General features: G+C 36.7%; 1 protein-coding gene and 1 non-coding gene across 2 annotated transcripts in view; one reads left to right on the forward strand and one right to left on the reverse strand.

Annotated features, from left to right (window-relative positions):
* Positions 1–19814, forward strand: part of Prdm6 (PR/SET domain 6) — a 97325-nt gene that overhangs the window by 37612 nt on the left and 39899 nt on the right. The window lies entirely within an intron of this gene.
* On the reverse strand, positions 399–470 carry Trnav-cac (transfer RNA valine (anticodon CAC)). Its single transcript has one exon. It is a non-coding gene; the product is annotated as a tRNA-Val (tRNA).

Genomic DNA, 19814 nt, shown 5'->3' on the forward strand with positions numbered 1-19814 from the left:
CAACTTAGGATTTAAGCCAGGGAGAATCAGAAAATCCAGTATTTCAAACCTAGGCAGTTCCTATTTATGAAATAAGCAGATGAAGGATAAGCATCCTTTTCCCTCCCTCGTCTCTTCTTTAATTTTTTCTCTACAGCAGTTAGTCCTGACACACATCTGGAGGAATCAGGAAACCCTCAGGCATAGGGAATAACTGATTTTTTAATACGGCAGCACACATTTGTTTTTTGATTAGACTCAGGTATAAAGGATTTCTCTTTGTGGTAGCTTTTCTTAAATTCTGTCATTTTTTTTTTTAGAGATTATTATTTTTTTGAATGGAGGGTTTACTAGAAATTGAACCCAGAGGTGCTTAAGCACTGAGACACATTCCCAGCCCCCCAACCATTTTTTCCCCCCTGGGGCTGGTGATTGAACCCAGGGCCTTTTGCATGTGAGGCAAGCACTCTACCAACTGAGCTACATCCCCAGCCCATCCTTTTTATTTTTTTATTTTCAGACAGGATTTCACCAAATTGCTTAGCGCCTTGCTTGTGATCCTCCTGCCTCAGCCTCCTGAGCTGCTGGGATTGCAGGCATGTGCCACTGTGCCTAGTTATTTAGGAATATTTTTTAAATGATAAAGTCCATGTGTTCCATGGAAGTGTTTATGATATTAGGAGATTACAAATTGCACTTAAGCCAAATGATAGCCAATAAACATTTACTAATTATCTCAAGTGATGGTCTGAGAATTTGGTACAGCTGCAATTCTGCATGTATTTTTTGTTGTTAACACAGCATTGTCTGCAACAAAATGCTTTTCATTATGTTAAAAATATTTCTGTTAATATTATCAGAATTTATCATGTACTAGGCATTGTTCTGTGTACTTTGCACGTATTATTTATCTATCTTAGCCTTAAATCATCCTTTTGCAATGATTTGATTATTGCCATTTAAACTACCAAAAAGCCTGAGGCTCTGAGAGCCTGCCTGTATCTATCTATCATGACACCATGATACATTGTATCATTGTATACAACTTTTTTTTTTTTTTTTTTTTTTTGGTACCAGGTATTGAATCTGGGGGCACTTAATCACTGAGCCACATTCCTGGCCTTTTTTTTTTTTTTTTTTTACATTTTTAACTTGAAACAGGGTCTTATTAAATTACTGAGGCTGGCTTTGAAATTGTGATCCTCCTGTCTCCGCCTCCCAAGACGCTGGGATTACAGGAGTGTGCCTCCATGTCTGGTTAGGTACGTATTCTTGTTGTTGTTCTAAGCTTTACCACTGAACTACATCCCTAGGCCTTTTTATTTTTTATTTGAAAACAGAGTCTCCCTAAGTTGCTGGCCTTGAACTTGTGATCCTCCTGCCTCAGCCTTCAGAGTCACTTGGATTACAGATGTGTGCCACTATGCCCCACTTCTTTTCATAAATTTTAATGTCTGTCTTTCTCTGTAGACTGAACAAGAACAAGTTGAGATCAAAGACTGTGGCTAACTCAAATGTATATCCTCAAGCATGGATAAATATTGGCTGAATGAACAATGAGGATAACAGTTACTTTTTTGGTATTGTGTGTATGTGTCTGGTACCATGGCAGATGTTTGCTTCTAAGATGACTTCAGTTTGCATCTGAGCTCTGTTCCCTACTAGAAGTGTATCCTTGGGTTAGTTGCTTAGCCTTTCCGTGTCTCTAAGACGTAATGGACATAGTAATAGTGTCTTTTCCATAAGGCAATTTGAGGATGACATGAGCTATCATGTATAAAGCACTTAAAATAGTACCTGGCAATGAGTGAGTAGCCTATAGTGTTAATTATCACTATTATTTCCAACCTGGGAATACCTCATTCTGAATGTTATCCCCTTTTTATAGCAACTGTCTTTTTGATATCATACTTAAAAATGTTTCTGCAGAGAGTTTGGAACTTCTTTTATTAGTGGAGCTGAATTTTTATATTGTGGTCTTTTCCGAGTTAAGAGCAGCCCATCCATTAGCACATGCAGAGTAACATGTGGAGAAATATCTCAGGCCTTCCAAAATGAGAATTTTTGCTGGCTCAAACTTCACATGGTGATAGAATAAACACATTTCTTTGTTTAGATAACAAGTTATGTAGGTTGTTTCTGTGTGTGTGTTTCCTCTTCCTAACTTATCAAAGAGAAGTTTCTCAATCTTGGATTTTTGATAAGTACTTTCTAATGGGTCTCATTGTTTAGCTTTTCACAAGAGCAGGTATATTATCCCTGTATCTCTGGTGAAGCACTCTCCAAGTGTGTTGACATTTCAGAAAACTTTGACTGTTTCTAAATGCATCCATGTTTTCTGCTTAGAAGTGGTTGGCTCACACTCAAGGAATATGCCAAAACAAGGTAGTTTGTAAGTATTACCTCTAACATAAAAGAATTGCAGTTGTATACACGTATGTACAGTTCAACATCTTCCAGGACCCTGCCTTTTCATAAGAGTATTATTTTAGAAGTCTTAATTATTAAAAGTTTTTTTTCTCTTCCAAATGTATTAGCTTTTTAATTTTTTCCCTATTTTCCAGCATATGGCTATTAGATCTTTTTTTCTAATTTATTTATTAGTTACCCAGAATGGGTGTTTTCATCTTTATTTTGTGTCTTATGCTCTGCAGTAACTCTTTCTTACTCATTCTACTTACTACCTGTTCAACTCAGCTTTAGCTTTGTTCTTTCACCAAATCAAAGGAAGACATCCCTTTACATGTCTTCAATGATACAGAGTATTATATTTTTACAGTTGTTGAAGCTTGGTAAATTTTTACATGCTATCTTTAACAAACATTATCTTGAAGACTGTTTTTAGATAAACAATACATCGTGTCTGTTGAATTCTCCTAGCCCCCAGAGTGTACAATATTCCTATAATTATCTTCCTAGTAAGCTTTGTAAGAAGAGAGGACACATTAATATTGATAACACATTTTATGTTTTGGAAAGAAGATACAGTAAGCAAAACCCTATGTAAGAGGGCTGTGAATATGAAGGTGAAAAGGAAATACTTGTTTGCAGAAATAATGCAAGTCATTGTTGATATGATTGCCTTTTCACTTAAAGTATTCTGATTATCATAGGTTATAAATTTTGCTAAGCCAAGGAGACAACAGTAGGAATCTCATATAAATTCCTCCTGAGGATATAATCCAGTGGTAGAGGGCTTGCCTAGTATGAGTGAGGCCCTGAGTTCCTTCTCCAGCAAAAAAATAAATTAAAAAAAAATCTTTCTATGCAAAATGTGTGTTATCCCTACAAAGAAGAGAAAGAGCATTCTTGTCCCTTTGAAACAGAATCAGAGCCAAAGCTTCCATCATAGAAAGTAAAAAACAAAAGTTCTGGTAGTTTATTGTACTTTCCTGGAAAAAAAAAAAAGACAAAAGAACAAAACATAACCAAAATATCCTCTTTAAAAAAAATAAAAATAAAAGTCAGAATTAGCATTGCAAATATAATCCAGAACTTCCGAGCTGTCACTTAGGGTGAACCGTTTGATAAATTGGATTTTGATATTTACAAAATCTATTAAAATACAACCAATAGTGTGTTTGTTTATATGTTGACAAGATGATGTACACCCTGAAGGTCAAGGGTGATGTGAACTGTTATGGTGTTCTTGTCAAAGTAACTAAAGCAGCGGGGGTGGGGACATTTTAGGAGTTTTGGTGGAATATTGGGTTCACCACAGTGTGACAACAAATGCAAAGATCATCTAGAAAAAGTTCAATTGATTTGAGACAAAAAAATCTGTGATGTTTATCAATAAAAAAAGGAAAAATAAAGAAAGTAAAAAAGAAAACGAAAAGTCTCCTCTATCCCCTGTAGCATGTTAGAAAATTGGCAGCTCAAATGGAAAAACAAATAGTGAAATTAAACAGAAAAGCACTGATTTAACTTCTTGGGTGGTTTATCAAATGCCACATGAACTTTTCATTCTGTCTTGTCATTTATTAATTACCCTCTTTTAATCAAACCAGTTAAGGATCAGTTTACAAACTTTGGGTTATTTCTATGTAAATAGTTCCAACAAACTCAAAGTCACTTTGTCCTAATACTAAATATCTTTTTCTAATTGTTAGCCAAGTTGTACTTTTTCCCCCAGTAAAAACTCAAAATGTATCTGAAAATGAATGTAGGATTTACTTACTATTCTTCTGGCATGATTTTACTACTGCATTTGGATTCCTTGTTCTCCTCTTCTTAACAATTGTAATAGACTCAGTTATTGGATAGTTTAGCTCAAAAACATAACACTAAAAAGAATGTAGATGAACTCAAAGTTGGTTAAGATTTTCAGTAGAGATGTTTATGTTATTGCTTCAAATTAGCATCTAGAAGAAATGGAGTAAAAGTAGCACAAGTTAAATTCAGTGTAAAAAATGAAACTTCCTCTAATGTGAAGGAATATTATAGTCTGTTAACCAGCTATGAATTGATATAAGAACATAGGTTTAGATGTTAGATCCCCTCCATATATTTAGAAAGCATCTAAGTTTTTGTGTTTTAAATTACAGTAGTGGGGCTGGGATTGTAGCTCAGTGGTAGAGCCAGCCCTTGCCTAGCATGTGTGAGGCACTGGGATCAATTCTCAGCACCACATATAAATAAATAAATCAATAAATGTCCACTGACAACTAAAAAATATATTTAAAAAGAATTACATGAACACACACAAAAGCTAATTTATGAGCATATTTAAATCTAATTTTGTTGGTTCATTTTTTACTGTGTGGGGGTAGTGGGGGTCGGGTAGAGGGATTGAACCCAGGGTCTTGTCCACACTAGGCAAGTACTCCAAAACTGAGCCACATCCTTTTTGAAAGTATTTTTAAAAGGAACTGAATTTTTCATGTGTTTGTCAGAAAATGGATTAATTAAATGAAATTAAGCCAGGATGACTATAAACAGAAAATTATTAAGCTCATATCTCCCTACCATTTTCAGCTAGGATTTCTGCTAAACAGTTTGTGGTTTAGCTCATAGGAATTAATACTTTGAGTCCGTTTCAATAAACTGGCTCATCTCAAGTTACTGCTCCGCAGGCAGAGATGTGCAGTAGAATGTTACGCAAGACATCAGTGTTTTAAGAAGCTAATTACATTGCAATGTAGGGGCACTTAACACAGTGATTGCCTCCACAGGCAATAAGACAACCAGATCTTATCCAAATAACCCATAAAAAGAAGAGAAGTGTTCTTTAAAGAAAACTCACTAATACCTTAAGTAGTTAAAAACTTTTGCTGAAAACAAATAATCTGTATGATTGTCTTGACTTAAAAGATCATGATTACCCCAGAAGTAGCAATTCTTAGATGGCTTACACAGGCTAGAAGCATAGTGAGATAAAATATGTGAAAAGTATTTTGAAAACAGTAGTCTTACATGAGTACCAAATATTGTCACATGAGCATGAATGAAGCTACCTTTGCTTCATTTACAACTGATACTCATTCTCTAAGGTGCAGGTTTAGAAATCAGCAGCTCAGACAGAATGGGTCATGGGAAGTCTTCAAGGCAATGTGGAACTTATGAAATTTGCCACACTGAAAAAGCTAAACTTGTTCCCCCCAAACAAAAGTACAACAAACCAAAACAGAAAGGCATCTCTGGCTGCATGAGTGAATGGAGCAGTTTCTCCAAGAAGGCTCCACTCTATGCACTTGTCCAAGGGCTGCAGCTCAGCTTCCTATTAAGACCTGTGGTTTAGCAAAACTTTAAAGTGGGTCCATTAATGGTTGCCGCAGATGGGAAGTTGGTGAGGCATCATTACACCAACCCCACCCCCTACAACTCCCTCGCCCAGAGCCCCAGGAACTACATCTAAGCCCTAAACTATTACTAAAGCTGATTAATCAACCCTGACTGCTTTGAAATAAAACAAATGATTTAAGAATTAAAATTTCTGTATCCCATTATCAAACTCATTAAGTCATCTAAAACTGCTGAATTTTGGATGAATTTCTAAATTCCTAAGAATCTATTCATACAAATACCCCCCCTACACACATATTTATCCATGATACACAAATATTAAAATAACCAGACCAATCCACTTGGACAGCTGAGTTCAACATAATTATTTTAACATTTCATTCGTTTGTTTTGTTAACTGTCACATTGCCTTGGGATATTTAAAAAAATTATTACTTTTTCACTCTCACTAAAGTAAAGGAAATTAAAGTATTAAAATGACATTTTCAGATGGTCTAAAATCTTTCTTATAGTAAAAATGAAACTCTCTTGTTAGGTCAATTCTTACTATTCTGCTGGATGTGTGAGGGTTTTTCAGAGAGGCCTTTTTGAAGGGAAAGTGAACATATTTCTTGTTAGGGTTTGGGGGAAGATTACATTTCTAGCCCCATTTCACTCTGAAGACAGACATTTATCCTCTGTTGAAAGTCATTCTATTTATGACTTTTAAGACTGTGATCATAAGACTACAGTTTGAATGTGTTCTTTGGCATGTTACATGGTGACCCATACACCACTTTATTTTATTTCTGCCTGGCCATTTTAATGCATTTATTGGGTTCATGTTGGCCAAGAATTGCAATGAGATATATGCTGTTTATTCGCACAATAGACTAATTTACAGAGCATCAGATACCCAAGAGGCCAGTTAAAGTGTTTCTAATTGTTATTATTTCCTTTTCTTTGGTAGAAAGAATGAAAATATAAAAAGAAAAAAATAAACTAATTAGAAATTGTTTAGGTAGCCAGTCAAAGAGACTATGCATATATTTAGCATGTTTGACTTCATTTTGAAAACTTTTGGCTACAATTTTTCCATTTTTGTTTTGTTTTGTTTGGTACTGGGGATTGAACTCAGAGATCCTTTATCACTGAGTCACATCCCAGTCCTTTTTGTTTGTTTGTTTTTTGTTTTGAGACAGAATCTCACTTAATTGCCCAGGACATCAATAAGTTACTGAGGCTGGCCTCAAATTCTGCAATTCTGCCTCAGCCTCCTGAGTTGCTGGGATTACAGACATGAGCCACTATACCCAGCCACAATTTTTCTTAAAAAAATTTTTTAATCCTCTTTCTTTGAGGCCAAAAGCTGGAAATATAATATTGTTCATATCATTTGACTTTTTTCTGCTCTTAGTGCTAGAAAAGGTTTAATGTTGTTGATTTTATTTATGCTGAATTTAGGCAAATTAATACATTGTAGTATATTTCTACTCAGTTTCCTTATCATTTCTTTTTTTTTAATTTTTTTTGCTTTTTAGTTGTAGTTGGACACAATATCTTTATTTTATTTTTATGTGGTGCTGAGGATCGAACCCAGGGCCTTGCACGTGCTAGGCAAGCACTCTACCATTGAGCCAAAACTCCAGCCCCTCCATATCATTTTCAAACTGTCATTCACATTCCACAGGATTTTTTTTCCCATGTTTCCCCCTCTCCCCCATCACTGCTCCCTCATGTCTTACAGTTATGCCAGCTATGAGTGCATGGCAGTTTCAGCAGCTGAGAGGCACCCCAAATTTGCAATGTGGTTTGGTGGCAAAAGCCCACCCTCTGCAGGCAAGTTCCTTTCATTCCCAGCTCCATCTTTTCCTAACCTTGTGGTCTTGGCAACATAATCCTCCTCATGTCTGTTTCCTATCTGTGAAAGAGGATAATGGATGGCTCTGAGGATGAAGTGAGATACTATATGGTGCATCCTTGGAATGGTCCCTGGCATGAGAGTAAGGGCCATATCTGTGCTTGCTGTCATTTCCCAATATGCCTATTTCTATATCACTCCTACAGTCACAAGTGTGACAGGTTAGGGAATAATAAATAGGAGCACTAAATTGGAAGTCAGAATCCTGAGATCTGAGCCTGATTTTGCTTTGGTTTGCTGTGCAAGGTGACTGTACAAATCATTCTTGGAGTCTTAAGATCATTGAATTGTAGAATTTAGAGACTTTTGAGTTTCCCTGGCACTTTATTTATTGATGAGCAAACCAGGAGATCCATAGAGCTTAATATTATCCACTCTGTAGCACACATAGCTAGGGCAGAGCCGGCCTTGGAAGTCAGTGCAGTGTCCTTGTTCTTAGGCCAGCATTTCTCAAAAAGTGGCACATTGTTGGATTCAAAATAATTTTAGGTGGCATGCAGAAAAACCCTTCAACAGATGAATGGATAAAGAAACTGTGGCATACATACACAATGGAATATTACTCAGCATTAAAAGAGAATAGAATTATGGCATTTGCAGTGGATGGAGTTGGAGAATATCTTGCTAAGCCAAGTAAGCCAATCCCCAAAAAACCAAAGGCTGAATGTTCTCTCTGATAAGTGGCTGCTGATCCACAATGGGGGTTCATGCGGAAAATGGAGGAACTCTGATGGGGCAAAAGGGAGGGAGGGGTGAGGAGGAGGGCATGGGAGCAGGAAAGATGGTGGAATGAGACAGACATCATTACCCTAGGTACATGTATGACTGCACATATGGTGCAACGCTTCATTGTGTACAACCAGAGAAATGAAAAGTTGTGCTGCAATTGTGTACAGTGAGTCAAAATGCATTCTGCTGTCATATATACCTAATTAAAATAATTAATTAAAAAAGAATATATATGGTATACCAAACTCATAACTTTATAAATATTATTGCTTAAGGTGAGGCTGAATACCATGAACAAATTGATTTAAAGTCATTTTAAGAATAATATTAAGTATGTAATGGTCCAGGTAGTATAGAGACAGCAAAAACCATGAATGCAGATATTGAGATGAGGAAAGTCCTGCCTACTCTGGTTTCACTCCCTTTCAGATACCAACCTGGACCAGAATAATAAAACAACCCACTGGGTTTCTTTTTTTTTTTTTTTTCTCTTTAGAGATAAAATTCTTATTAGAGCTTTATAGTTATACATAGTAGTTGGGTTCATCCTGACAAATTCATATAGTCCATTGGGTTTCTATGATGTACAATTTCTTTTAATTTGTGATTTTGTGCCCTAAGATAAGAAACTTCTTAGGCCTGAGGAGTTTTTCCTGTTCAAATAATTCTTTTTTGAAAAATAAGTATGTGAATGAATATTGGTAAATGATATGACACACTGTTCTGGAATCCTAAAAAGAAAGCAGTAGCCACTGGCAATTGTACCAACTGAAGGAAGTGTGAAACATACTTAGGAGGAAAAGGCAGATATAAAAACAAAATGTCAGGAATGGGTCTGATAGCAGGTTATCTTATCACACTCAATGGGCATTTACCCATCTGCTTTCAGCAAAGATTGTTAAGTGCTTACATTACTTCTTCTCTTTATCTCTGGGTACACACAGGTAATTCCTATTTCACACAGTAGCAATATTTTTTGAAATGTTATAATTTGAACTTATTTTATTTGAGTCCTACTTTTTCCATATTTTAAGGAACACTAGTAAAGATTTTTGTCAAGCAAAAATTACTCCTTTTTCTCTGTTGTAAGCCTGGATTTTTACATATTACATTTTCTTAAAGCAAAACACATAATTAGAGAATGTTCAATATTTGGGCACATTAGGTAACAAGTGTTTGGTTTTGTTGTGTTGTTTGCTGTCTGTTTCTGAAGGCACAGAAGGAAGATATTGGAAATGTCAGCTGCTCTGGTGGAGAGAAATGATGATGGTCCTTCACACCCTTGTTAAACATTATTCTTTCCAAACCCCCTTCAAAGTATTGTCATTGTTTTTAAGAAATGAAAATTTTAATAGTAAATTCACAATTCTTAGACGAATAAGAAAGAAGAAAAGTGTATTATCCCTCAAACTAGATCTAACCTGGATGAAGTGAACTTGAAAGTATAATAGGGAATCTCTTGGATTCTGTGTAAGGAGTATGTCCTTTTTTAGGAAATCCATGAACTGATTTTCATGGGAACATTCAGAAGGGGCACAGCTCATAATTTTAGCAGGTATTTAGTCAAAGTTAGGTCTTGCATCTTTTTGTTTTGTCTTCATAGTTGCGTGTATGTGTGTGTACAAGCACATGTGATTGTGTGAAGTTTGGCATGATAAGCCAGAGAGGATGTGGATGGTGTGGTCCATAGACTCTTCAGCCATTCTTGAACATGTCTTTGGAGAGTGATTTCTTTCCTGATGTATGCTGAGCCAGCCCTTAAGGATACAGGCTTCACCACTGTGTACAGGCTGTGCTGGACCCTGGTGACTTATTTTCTACAGGATCACTGCATTTATGGTTTTGATTTCATTGACCAATCCAGTCATTATCTAAAATATGGGGATTGAGAACTTTGGGTTTATTGCTAAGCTGAGTTGAAACAAGTCAGAGATTCTGGAACAAAGAAGAGGTTGAACTGAATAAGAGAGAAGAGCAAGAGGAATGGGCTGGGCGATGTGGGGGACAACCTGGAAGTGGTAGAATGGTGGCAAAAAAAGAGACGGCAGGGATAACCTCCATTTGATATAGACTAGACCCCCCAACCCATGCTTTCAGCTACCCACAGGCAACTGCGTATAGTACTGAATCCAGTGTACACAATAGAACAAGGTATTTTGAGAGAGACAGAGAGCGAGGGAGAGGGCGTGAGCAAGCAAGAGTGAGCAAGCAAATTCACACATTCATATAGTTTTTATTAGAGGATATTGTTATGACTCTTTTATTATTAGTTAGTGTTTTTAATATCTTACTGTGCCCAATTTATAAATTAAACTTTATATATGTATAAACATATAGAAAATACATGATATATATGTATTATTAAAGCTTTATAGTTTTACATAGTAGTTGGGTTCCAGAGTATGGGATGCAGAGCTCTCCTCAGTTTCAGGCAATGACTGGGGTATTGGAAAATATCTCCAATGGATTAGGGGGGACTACTGGGAATCTTTTTATCATTTATTTATGAAAATTTGCTGATACAATTGTAGCCCTTATTTCCCATGGCAGTGAACCCTGAATTTGATATTTTAAAAAAGAAACTGTGTAACTGGTAGTCATAATTTATATTAATCTATTAAAAAACATTCTAAACACTATTGTAAGCCCATAGACTTCCTAAATAATATCATAATTACTGTGGCTTAGGAAAAAAGTGGGCTAAGTTTTAAGATAGAATAACATCTTGAATCTGAAATTGTCTGTACTTGGCCAAATCAGCTTGCCTGTATTTTCTTCCCTAAAACATTTGGTCTCAATTGTAGTTTTCTTCCTTCACACACACACACACACACACACACACACACACAGGTCAGAAAAAGTTCAAAATGACATGATGGAATATATATTTGTTTGGAAAAATGATCTGGTTATTACCATAGCAGCTATATTAAATTTTTAGGGTTATGTGGTATAGTTTTATATTAATACCATCTTTGAAATTTATTTACATGATGTAACAGCTGTGATGGTTACATTACATCCTTGAAAGGAAAAATGTACAACTAGTCAAGATTTATGCAGCTTCTCAGCAGGACAAAATTTTTCAATTTAAATGGAAGATTTGTTGAGTTTTAATTATACCATTTAGAATTTGACATGTATCTAGTTTATTGCAGAAGGAATGCAAAGGTGTCTAAGGAATAAAAAATTTTACCTAATTAAAAAATGGCTGGTAAGGCTGTTACTTTTGCTTTTTGATGGAATTGTTGCAAAGTAAAGGTCTGAGCAATGGGTATTATGAATTAAATAGAATCTTTGCATTTGGCCTTACCTCTGCTACATGGAATTGTTATACATATTTACTTTTCCTGAGACTTGAATTTGTAAATGGTTTACTGATCAAGAGAAGGTAAAGTGTTAATTTTTAAATAAGTAATTATAGTTACTCTTGTTTCTAAATTTGTTTATGAGCTTTTTTTAATCAGACGTCCACTTTTAAACTGAACCTCAGATTCTAAGTGAAATAAAATTTTACGTTTAAAAATAAAAAATTTTTAAATGAATTCTGATAGTTATTACAAAAACCAGAGAAAAATATGAATTCTGTGAAGCTTATTACAACTCTACTTCCTTGGATATAAAATTCGAGTAATTATATCCCAAGTTTTAACTTGTTGTGTAAAATAAATATATCAAGTTTTGATAATTATGAGGATGTGTAATATTATTTTCCCCCATTAAATTATTATTATTATTATTATTATTATTATTATTATAAATATTTATTTTTTAGTTGTAGCTTAACACAATACCTTTATTTTATTTATTTTATGTGGTGCTGAGGATCGAAACCAGGACCTTGCACGTGCTAGGCAAGCACTCTACTGCTGAGCCACAACCCCAGCCCTAAATTATTATTTTAACTTAAAAAGAAATATGTTTGGGCTGGGGATGTGGCTCAAGCGGTAGCATGCTCGCCTGGCATGTGTGCGGCCCGGGTTTGATTCTCAGCACCACATACAAAGATGTTGTGTCCACTGATAACTAAAAAATAAATAATAAATATTAAAAAATTCTCTCTCTCTCTCTCTCTCTCTCTCTCTCTCTCTCACACACACACACACACACACACACACACACATACACACTCTCTCTCTCTCTTTAAAAAAAAAAAAGAAATATGTGTGGTCCAATAAGATAAATTTGAGATTATTTGGAAATCTAATTACAAGTATGTATGCACCTCAATGAATGTTTTAGACATCATTTAATATCTTGGCATTTTAAAATTCATTTACATTTATAAATTTTTAAATTCATTTATATTTTTAAATTCATTTAATATGTTGAAATTTTTATTTTTAATTCATTATACAATTATTAGAATTTGTTATGGTCTGTGAAAGTATTTACAATTAGGGGGTCATTGAACTACAGAAAAAATATTTTTTATTTTCTAGGAATTCCCTTTTGTGGTGGTGTGTCATACACAGTTCTTGGCCCTTTATATGCCAGATTTCTTTTAATCCTTGCACACCATATATAGTTATTATTTTTTTTCTGCATATAAGAAAATGAGCTTGGAGAAATTAAGTAATTTATCTAATTCACACGATGAAGATTGATTCCTGCTCTGCCCAATCCTACGCAACACACGAAACTGAGGGATCCAAAATCTTGTGTTATTTTCTTCTGTCCTTATTTTTATCTAGTTTTTCAGCAACATTAAAATAGAAGGAAATTGCTGGGTGTGGTGGTGCGCACCTGCAATCCCAGCGGCTTGGGAGATTGAGGCAGGAGGATTGCGAATTCAAAGCCAGCCTCAGCAAAAGCAAGGTGCTAAGTAACTCAGTGAGACCCTGTCTCTAAATAAAAACAAAATGGGGCTGAGGATATGGCTCATTGGTTGAGTGCCCTTGAGTTCAATCCCGGTACCAAAAAAGAAAATAGAAGGAAATTTATTTGGGAAGGGAAAAATAGTAACCCATCAGTAAAAACCAACAATAATGGTGTTGCTTATTGAGCACTTACTATGTGTTTGGCACACATATGGATTATATCATTTCATCATCACAGAAATCCTTTGAAGTTGATATTAAGATCTTCCTCATTTTACAGATAAGTTAATGGAATGACACAGCTTATAGTTATTGAATCCAAGATTTAGACCCAGGCTGTCTGATCTACTCTACTACCACACCTCCTTTTCTCAGTTTATAGATTACATGTTTGTTTAATTTAATTCACTTTCAATAATATGGAATTTTTAATATAATTTTTCAAGGGTTTATTCTTGAGCTAGTTGTACTGTGCAGTTTGGAAGGTATAAATTATATCTAAGTGTATATAACTCTAATAAAAGATTATATCACATATGATTATGTTATCCTATCTCCCCACTATTGGGCATTGAAAATTTTTTATATATTAAAATGACTGCATATGACTTTTATCCTTCTGGGTTCCATCAGTTGAGTACTTACATTTAAGATACCTTTTTAAAAAAGCATTTTTTATTTGTTTTATTTTTTTATGTAGTGCTAAGAATCAAACCCAGTGCCTTGTACATGCTAGGCAAGTGCTCTACCACTGAGCCACAACTCCAGCCCTTAAGATACCTTTTCATGGTCATCAACTTCTTTGGAGTCTTTGAAGATGGGCTGAAGGATCCCCAACATCACCCAATTCAATGTTCATGCTTCACTTTGGAAGACATGGAGAGTTATATTAAGTGACTCAGTAGGTCACAAATTTAGTACTGCTCGAGTCAGAATTAGAGTTTAGGATCACTAATCTGTAACTCATCTAACCAACTAATTTACTATGAAATATAAGGACACAAGCCATCGGAAGACATACAGTTCTAACTTATTAAAAAATTATAGCTTACAAAGCAATCCATTCTCTTGGGTGGACTAATGTGATCATATGTTTATTTTTAGTTTAAAAAATGGTGGTATCAGAGGGTTTTATCAAATTGAAAGTTTGCTGTATTAATAACCATTGATTCATTAAATCTAGCAATAGGCAGTGTTAAGTATTCATAAAGCTGAAACATTGAGCCCTCCCAGTGTAATCTGGCCTGCTTACATGATTTCTAACCTAAAAATATCTGTCTTATGAAATAAACCAACCAAAAGATTCCACTCTAGTTTGTATCTCTAGTAGTCCTGAAAATGTGGTCAGAGACATCAAAACATAATATGTCAAAATACAATTGCAGTTAAATACACAATGAAGTCCAGTGAAAGGGACATGGAAATCCAGCCTATCTAGCTCTGGAAAGGAGGAGGAGGAGGAGAAGGAGGAGAAAAGAGATCAGATATTTCAGAGACCAAAGAAATATGTCAACTTGTGAAGAAAATCTCCCCAAAATATATAAAACACCCCAATAATTCCAACTCACCCACAGAAAGCATGGATTTGGCAGTAATTTATAACATGTATGTGTGTGCACAAACCCCCTTTGAAAATCTAATAAGAACCATGAAACTTTCTCCCCAGAAGATTCTCAGATGCACACGCATTCACCATTTTCTTGCAATGTCGAGGTGTTTGCTGACTTGCCTCATGTGGACCACAGTATAAGAGATTCCATTTCGTTCCTTCCTTTTAGCCTACTGGAGCTTCCTGTGGAAAGAAGGGAATCCTAAGTTGTGTTAGGAAGCTGGTTCTATAGCAGTATGGTAATTAGGTGGTTGCTTTTCTTTGGGGCTTGACATTAGTCATAACCTCTGCTGACCAAAGGATTGGCAAACCTGTCCTTAGACCTTCAGGTTTACTGAATGTCTTGGTTCGATTCCCAGGGAATCACACCTCATGGACTTGAATGCCTATCCAGAAATACAGGGTTGTCTCTCTGTAAGAAGGCACAGGGCCTCAGTTTTGGTGGCACACTTGCCAGGCCTCTGGCCCAACAGTGTGAAAGGAGCTTTATTAACAAACCTAAAGCAGGCTGTTTAGAGGCCTGGGCCACTTCCATTTTTTAAGGCCCTTGATATATTGAAAAATGAAAAAAAAAATGCCAAAACAGGGTTACAAAAACAGTGGTATACTTTAAATGTTTACCTTTAACAACTTAATGCCTTTAATACCAGAAACAGATAATTGTGCTATTCATAAGTTAATTACAGGATTTATAAAAATGTTAATTTGTGGTTCACTACAGGCAGTGTGGTCCGGGCATAGGACCCAGGTAGAGAATTGCATGGCTCTTCCTTCGGGTCCCGTCCGTCTGTCTCTGTGATTGTATGTATAACCTCATTTGGAAATGACACCAAAGGTCTTCATTTGAGGCTCTGTAAAAGAGCAGGGTTGCATGGCCCTACTGCCACTCCCTGGAAAGGAGCTGTAGAAAGCCCTTTTGAAGAACGGGGGTTGCCTTGTTACTGTAATCCCATAGCTTCTCCATGGGCACCCACTCTTCTCTCCACAGGGAGCCTGTTCTGTAGTCCTGGGGCTGCAGCAACACACTCAGCAGCCTTCCTCTGGATCTCTATAAGAACCCTGATGATGGATGACATCAGCCCTTACTATGGTCTTTGAATTCCTTTAAGAGGTCATTGCCCCCTTTCAAGCTTCACTTAAAGATAAAGCTCCAAATGAGAATATTCCTCTCAGGAGTAGCACCTTGACCTGTGTTCACAGCTAGGTATAAATCACACCCATCAGGATCCTTAAGAGAGGAAGCACTGGGCCCAGAAGAAAGGCAGGGAAGTATGATGGAGGGATGAAAAGAGTCCCTGAAAGAGAAGAAAGGAATGGTAACAGTAAGCCTCATCATGGATGGTTTGGGGATTGGATTGGGAAGAACTGACATTTGGAGACATCAGGTACACACTGGGACTCTGAGCATCATTTGGTCCCTCTGTGAACTGGTTTCCATCCAGATGGTCTCAGCAGAGACTCTTGGGCATTTTTAAAGGACATGTTAATTTTTTTTCTGGTAATAAAATTTATCTTTTAAAAACAACATTGTATCTCTTGAAATTCTCCTAGTTGAATATGCAACTCTGCCTTAGCTGTGTTGGCCCATCCAAAGAGAAGAAGAGCAGCCCTTACTGCTTGGGTAAATCACAAGGCATCCTATCCTTTCATCATACCCACCTGATGTCCACCCATCCATCCAGCTACCTATCCAAATAACAATCTATCCATCTATATATCTATCCATCTAAACAACAAACAAAGCAAAAGACATTTCTTGAACACCTGCACTACAGAGTGCTAAGAGCTCTGTAAATAATTGGTGATACCCTGAAAAAGTAGATGGATTTTATCTTTGTCCTCATTGAGGTGATTGTTTGGCAGATTTTAATCAAATGATTGTTTAGTGCTGCCTTCACAGTTTAAGTCCTGATGTCCTTTTCTCAAAATTATAAAAGATTACTCTTTCCACATCTACAAATCCTATTCTAAAAAACAAATGTCCAAAAATTAGATGGAAAGTCTATGTATTTTGGTGCCAGAATAAAGGTTTATGGTCTGTTTTATGCATCTCTCTCCCAGTGCATTGCAAATGATTTGAGGGCAGAGAATGATCTTGGGTTTTTAATGCCCTAGAGCAAGTATAACAGCTGGTGCATAGTAGTTGCTTACCAAATGTTTGTTGAAATAATGTTATCTGGCTGGTCAGAGGTCTAATGTGGGACTCGCCATTACTGCCATCACCTTCTGTCCTTGGTTCATCACTTCCTGGATTTGGTGGGAAAGAGACTGGTGGCAAACAAATGTATTTGTTTAGTCCTCTTTGCAACTGTACAACTGTTCCTTCAAGAAAAATGGTCCAGAGATGACAAAATCCGTCTCATTCCATTCTCATGTCTCTTCCTGTCCTACCCCAGGACAAACTTGGAATTTCATGAAGTTTTTCCCCTGAGCAAGTTACCTCAGGGTGACGGCAACTTTCGAGGAGTCTCCCTGGGGCCCAGATTCAGGCCAGTTGTGGCTCTCACACTCTCAGTTTCCTGAGTGCCCTACACCTGAGTGTTGGCTTGCTTTCTGCCATTGTCCCAGGTCCAGAACTGGAAGATGAAAATTGGGAATTGAGAGCACATTCAACACAGTCCCGACCTGTTGCAAAAAATGCCTCCCAAATTATTTAGGATCTGAAAATGTTTTCTATCCTCCTCAGATGGTCACTTTCCCCTTAATAAAATGTGTCTAACAATCTTTATTTATTGGTGTTGTTAGGAAAAGAATGTCATAGACCTAGAAAAAACACAATAATTTAAAGAGAGACACATTTCAGCAAAGAAATACAGCCGTAGACTATTCTGAAATGAAATAAAACCATAGGAAACCATTACTTTATTGGGACAAACCTTCTGCTTCTTCAGAAAATTCTTACTAAAAAGAGGGGTGAGCTCTAGGGCATGGCATGTGTGTGTCTACACAAATATAGACATAGTCTATGATATTTTAGGGGCATTCTCTTTACAAACACCCCTCTTAGTGTTTGTAAGTGTTTAATACTGTTGCTGTCTAATGTAGCAATTTGCACTTAGGCTTTGGTCCAAGCTACTCCTTGAAATCATGTTCTTCAGTATCTATGATTGCCAAGATGTAAAATCAGTAAGTTTTCACCAGGTCTATACAGTGATCTTACTGGAATACATAAACCAAAGGTTTCCAGTGAAGAATTAAAGAGTAGTCCATGGGATGTGTTGCATGAGCTATGTGGAGATTTCAAGTGTGCTTGCTGAGTGTGCATGAATGTTGAGGTGTGATTTTATAGTTAAGTGCAGAACTGTTTGGGTGCTATTACAGGTGATGTGTGAATCCCATCAGTTCACACTTGTATTGTGGATTATGTTAACAAAATAATGGTCCCCTTTCCAGTTTGGTAGAAAATTAAGGCTTTATTTTTCCAAGTGGAGGAGGATATGAATTCAGATTTCTCTGTGGTTTATTCTTCAAAATAGCTATCTTTTCACACATAGCATTTTTTTTGTTATTTATTTATTTTTTCAAAATCTGCCTTTTACTGGTGGGAGAAACAATGGCAAGTAGCTGTTCATGTTTTCTAGTCTGCCTGAGATCAGTCGCAAGACCGGATTCCCTGATGCCAAGTACTGAGATCTTGTTCACTGATCCTTCTCCATCTCAGCAAAAGTGAAAATGAGAGACAGGATGAAGCAAGGCCAGGGTGGGAGGGAAGCTGGAAGTGGGTGTTTTACGCAGTCATCTCAGGATATGAGAAAAACGTGGTCATAATGAAAGCTGCCCTATGTTTACAATACACACAATTAATGGCAGCAATTTTTATAAGCCCCTAAATGGCACTTAATAAGTATAAGAAGATAGAGGTTTTCTTGATTACTTGGATCTAAATGTTTACTCAAGCTTTCATGAGAGTTTTTCTTCATTTATGCAGAGCTTTCTCTATTGAATAGCTGTCCATTTTTAAATGTGAATTCAGTGTATACAGATCAAGTTTTTTCAAGATCCAAATTCATTTCATTTGTAAATATATTTAACAGAGGTCGGGATTTGTTGGTTGCTTTGATTAAAACTGCATTTTTCTAAAAACTGGATTTAAGGGCTGGGGATGTAGCTTAGTGGTAGAATGCTTGACTAGAGGGCCTGGGTTATATCCCCAGCACTGCAAAAACATACCCAAAAAACCCAACTGGATTAAACAGTTTTTAAATGGATGGATTGTGTCAAAGAATTTTACATTTGTGGACTATTTTAATGCTGATACTGAAAAAAAAGAAGGAAAGAAATTGTTATATGCAAATATTTCCAAGGTTTTTCTTAGCAATGGAGGATTACCAGCATTTTCCTTTTTAGAGTTGCTGTTGTGTGGACACTGGAGACGGTTGTGCACTGTGGATATTATTGTTGCGACGGAGGAGGGAAAAAAGATAGGTTTGCAGCAGAGCTTGTGGATGGCACCAAGCCAGTGCCCTGAAAAATGGCAAACATGTCACAGCTAACAGCTGGACGCAGAAATATTTCTCTTTAATTTGGACGGATAAAATTTTTTTCACAGCAGGACACTCTCAAAAGAGTACAACATCAAAGAGGGCGGGTCTCACCAGTCAGACATCAGCTGGCTCCAGGATGGAGCAAAATGAATGAACTGTCAGGACTTTTCCAGCATAGATGCTTCTGCCAAGTGAAAAGTTAAAGGTTCAGTGGCTTGTTCAGATCACAGACAAAATCCTGATAATGGAAGCCTGATTCCCCAAAGTCCTCCTCTGATCAACAGACAGAAGATGTCTGAAGAGGACTGAAGATTGACGGATGGCAGGCTTGGTAGCGACGGCCGCCAGCGTCCTCTGAGATAAGTGGGATTCACCAAATGCTCCACGGTTCTCAGGAGCTCCTGAGTCCCTGTGTCGTAATCCTCAGAGTGACCGCCTCTCCTCTGCTAACCTGACACTTAGCAGCAACTGACCCCCAGTGTGACCAAAATACCCATTTCCATCTCTTCACATGGCTGGCTCTCTGATGAAGGCCTCGCCAACACCAC

Source organism: Marmota flaviventris, chromosome 5 (genome assembly GCF_047511675.1).
Source record: "Marmota flaviventris isolate mMarFla1 chromosome 5, mMarFla1.hap1, whole genome shotgun sequence".
NCBI lineage: Eukaryota > Metazoa > Chordata > Mammalia > Rodentia > Sciuridae > Marmota > Marmota flaviventris.